The sequence below is a fragment of the Cydia strobilella genome, chromosome 2, assembly GCF_947568885.1.
Source record: "Cydia strobilella chromosome 2, ilCydStro3.1, whole genome shotgun sequence".
Classification (NCBI taxonomy): Eukaryota; Metazoa; Arthropoda; class Insecta; order Lepidoptera; family Tortricidae; genus Cydia; species Cydia strobilella.
Window position 1 is genome coordinate 18,791,456 of NC_086042.1, and position 4,982 is coordinate 18,796,437.

The following is a 4,982-nucleotide window of genomic DNA, read 5'->3' on the forward strand; positions in this document are numbered from 1 at the left end:
TTAGCGGAGCACAAGGAAACACAACCGTTAGGAATCTTCATATATTGCAAGACAAGTCTTAGGTCTACCCGCGCTGTCAAGCGTTTCTTAATGTATTTATATCTACCTACACTACATCCCTCCACACTTAATTACAATTACAACCCCAAAAGAAGTACTTATCTACTTAACCTAAGGTAACCCTTAACCTAGTACTTATACTTAGGAGGATTGTCTACACGACATTGTCTCACCTGACGCTCAGGGCGAGTCTGGGGCGGTACAGGTGCGTTTGGCGCTTTAGCAGGGCTCGGCTGAGGATCCTCGCGGTCGGCATCATGCCCCGTCTCCTCTTCTCCCTCCACTTCGAGCTCGCCATTACCTACGCCCTCACCCAACTCTTCGGGCCTCACCACTGGTTCCCGAGTAGTTCGAACCGAATCTTCATTTGGCCCTACCAGCGAACTTAACCTACTTGTCCTCCGTCTCAACTGATCGATGTGTCTGTGCACTTCCTTACCATCCTTATCAATAACCTTATAATTTGTTCTTCCTAATTCTTTTGAAACCGTACCCGGAACCCACTTCTCACCTTGTAAGTATTGCCTGTACCACACGGCGTCTCCCGCCTCCACCCTCCGCTGCGTCCCTCCCGCCGCCTCCGTCTGTTTTTTCTGTGCGGCTAAGACCTTAGCTCCCCTATCTGGCTTTAAAGCGTCTAACCTAGTGCGGAGTCTACGATTCATTAACAGCATAGAAGGCGTTTCCCCCGTCGAGCAATGTTCCGTGTTGCAGTAATGCAATAAATAAGTATTTAGAGATTCTAGAACGGGTCTCTGTTCCGATATAGCTTTCTTTATCACTCGTTTCACTGTTTTAACCGCGTTCTCACAGGCCCCATTGGACGCGGGGTGGTAGGGCGCTGTAAATATGTGCTCAATAAAGTTACGACTGGTGTGTTCTTTAAATTCCTTACTGGTGAACGGTGGGCCATTGTCAGTGACCAACTGTTTAGGCAACCCGTACCTACTCCACAACTCAGTTAGTATTTTTATTGTAAAGCTAGCGGCCGTACTTGGCACTTGAAATACCTCAATCCATTTCGACATGGCATCTAGCACGACGAGATACATTTTACCGTTAATAGGTCCCAGGTAATCTAAATGCAGCCTCGCCCAGGGCCGCGCGGGCCAGGGCCAGGCGCTCGGTGCGTGGCGCGGCGGCTGGTCCGCGTGCGCCGCGCACACCGCGCACGCCCGGCACGCCGCCTCCACGGCCTCGTCTACCCCGGGCCACCAAACGTAGCTCCGGGCCATCGCTTTTGATTTCACGATACCCATATGGGGTTCGTGAATTATTTCTAATACCCTAGCCTTACAGCTCTCCGGTATCACTACTCTGTGACCCCACATTAGGCAGCCGAGCTCTTCGTAAAGCTCTTGTTGCCTATTAAAATATGGCCTTAAGTTATCTATGTCGCATCCTGGCGGCCAACCGTCCCTAACGTACGATAAAACCCTACTTAGCATGGCGTCCTTAGCCGTTTTTAATTTTACTACATTGTAATCTAACAATAAAGCCTCTTGAGCGAAATGTAAATATGTCTGCTCCGGAATAGTAGCCTCCTCCGACCGCCCCGGCTCCGGCAACCGCGACAAGCCGTCCGCGCAATTATCTGTAGTTTTGACGTATTCTATCTCGTAATCATACGCGGATAAAATAACGGCCCACCTCTGTATCCTACTAGCGGTCATTTGAGGAATGTTTTTATGTTGGCCAAATATTGAAACCAAAGGTTTGTGATCGGTCCGTAATAAAAATTTGCGTCCGTATAAATATTGGTGAAATTTCTTTAACGCGAATATTATAGCTAAACCTTCGCGATGAATCTGCGAATAATTCTTTTCCGCATCACTAAGTGACCTAGACGCAAACGCGACTGCCCGCTCGCGCCCCCTTTCGTCCCTTAGTGAAAGCACTGCCCCAACGCCCCTCGGGCTCCCGTCACAAGTGAGCACCAGCGGGAGGTCTGGATCGTAATGAGCCAGTACCTCCGCGCTCGTCAGCAATTTCTTTACTTCCCGAAAAGACCACTCACATTCTCCATCCCAGTTCCAAATTACATTTTTCCGTAATAAGTTATACAAAGGAGCTAATATGAAACTAATATTTTTAATAAACTTCGCAAAGAAATTGACCATCCCTAGGAAAGAACGTAATTCGGTCACGTTTTGTGGAGCAGCCATTTTTAGAATTGAATTTATTTTTGACTTATCTGCCCTTATCCCGTCTTTGGAGACCACGTACCCCAGATAAGTAACTTCTTGGGTTAAGAACACGCATTTACTTTTCTTCAACTTTAACCCGTTGTCTAACAACCGTTGTAGAACCAATTCCAGCGAGTGAATATGCTCCGCCTCCGTCCTACCCCCAATTATCACATCGTCTAAAAATACCTGAACGTTTGGAATGCCTTTTAATAAACTCGTCATTATTCTTTGGAAAATACCTACACTTGATGCCAGTCCATAAACTAAACGATTATACCTAAAAAGGCCTCGATGCGTATTTATTACGGTGTACATCTTAGACTCGTCCAGTTCCACCTGGTTGTATGCCTGCGATAAGTCAATTTTGCTAAAATATTTATTTCCGTTCAAACCTACTAACACATCGTCAATTTTAGGCAAAGGATAACGATCGATCAGTAAGACGGGGTTCAAAGTAGATTTATAGTCCGCACATAATCTAAGGGTGCCATCAGGCTTAGGAATAGGTACCAGTGGCGAGGCCCAGTCGGAGTGGTCCACGGGCTCGATGACGCCCGCGCGCAGCATGGCGTCCAGCTCGGCGTCCACCCGCGTGCACAGCGCGTACGGCAGCGGCCGCGCGCGGTGGAACACCGGCGCCGCCCCCTCGCGCACCGCCAGCGTCGCCTGGCCGCCCGTGTACCGTCCCAGACCGCCACTGAACAGCTCCTTATATCTGTCGAGTACATTAACAATATTGTTATTCACATGCTTCAATTCCTCTTTCCCAGATACAAAATTACAGCTAAATTTAGGAATAGGTATATCTGGAACCTTAATACCTAATTCGGCCAACCATTGCCTCCCTATTAATGAAGTCGTACCGGAATCTATTATAAACAATTGCAAAACTTTCGTTATATTGCCGTATCTAACTTTAGGTCTAATCATACCGAATGGTTTAAATTTACAATTATTAATAAATGTGAAAACAGTATTTCCGGGTTCTAACACACAATCGTTGAAAAGGTCGTCATACATCTTTTTACTTATACAGGCAATAGCGGTGCCTGTATCAATTTCCATGGTAACAAGTTTATTGTCTATATACACAGAAACACTTACTGGTTTATAGTCGTTCAAGCACAGATGGTTTAATTCTTGCTCGATGTCATACTCATTCCCGCTGATATCCGCGTCCTCCATCTGTTGCACATTTCCGAAATGCAGGCCACTTCTCTCCGCCCTTGCCCACTCTGGGCAAACCCGGCGTAAATGACCCGTGCGCTGGCACTTGCTGCAGATAAAGGTCTTATAGCGACAGCTCCCGTAGGTATGGTTTTGCGCGCCACAGGCCCCACAAGACGGATAGCGCTGTTGCGGCCCGACTGTAGGGCCCCCGCTGGGCCAGTTGGCCCTCGCGAAGCCCGGCCGCTGCTGGCTGGCCCATGCCGGGCCCACTCCGCCACCTCTCCGCTTGCGTAGGCCGCTCCCGCCGGCCGGCGCGAGCGCATGTACCGCGGCCGGCTCCCCGCCGCCGCCGCCGCTCCCGCTGGCCTCCGACTCCCGTGACCCCTTCGCCTCCACCGCGGCTGAGTCCCGTTCCGCCGCCTCGAGGGCGGTCGCGACCTTCACCGCTCGCGCATAGGTCACGCCGTCACTCTCAGCAAACAGCCGCTGGCGAATAATGTCACTCCTTATTCCACATACGAACTGATCCCGCATGTTGTCATACAGTTTGTCTTCGAACTTGCAATACCTTGACAATTTTTTTAATTCCGCTACATAACCGGCTATAGTTTCATCCGCGCCCTGTCTCCTTTGTCTAAACCGGAACCGCTCTGCCAACGCCGATGGCGCCGGTTGTAAGTGATCACTCATGCACTTTACCGCCTCGGCAAATGTTAACTTTTCAGGTTCCTTCGGGCTAGCCAAATTCACTAATAGTTCGTATGCTTCGTCCCCCATAGACGCGATAAGCACTGGTAACTTCATATCGTCCGCCACTTTATTAACTTTTAAGTACATTTTGAGCCGATCCACGTACGACGACCACACCCCGCACTTAACGTCGAACACACTTAACTTTCCGATCGACATATCGAGCTCCGGTGTTAATTTTATTGTCCGTCGAGAGATCTCTTACTTAATTGACTCGTCGCCACTGTAAAGTCCCCAGTAAATCCCTCGGGATATTTATATTAGCGGAGCACAAGGAAACACAACCGTTAGGAATCTTCATATATTGCAAGACAAGTCTTAGGTCTACCCGCGCTGTCAAGCGTTTCTTAATGTATTTATATCTACCTACACTACAGATATATTAGCTAAGCCACTTGCATGTTTCTTTAACAATTGCTTCGATCGTGCTGTTTTCCCTGACCAACTAAAGGTGGCTAGAGTTCTCCCTGTTTACAAGAAAGGTGTAAAAAGTGACCCGAAAAACTACCGGCCTATAGCGCTTATGCCAGTGGTCTCTAAGATCTTCGAAAAGCTGATTAAAACACGACTTTTAAAGCACCTCCAGGAGAATGATGTAATAAACCCGCGACAATTCGGTTTCCAGCTGATGCCGTAGATGCTCTCATCGACGATGTCATCACTAAATTACACGATCATAAAAGAGTTGCAGGACTATTCCTCGATCTGAGTTCCGCATTTGACACGGTCGACCATGTGATTCTTATGGAAAAGCTTAAGTTTTATGGAATCATGGGAAATACGTATCATCTCTTAGCTAGCTATCTTCAAAAC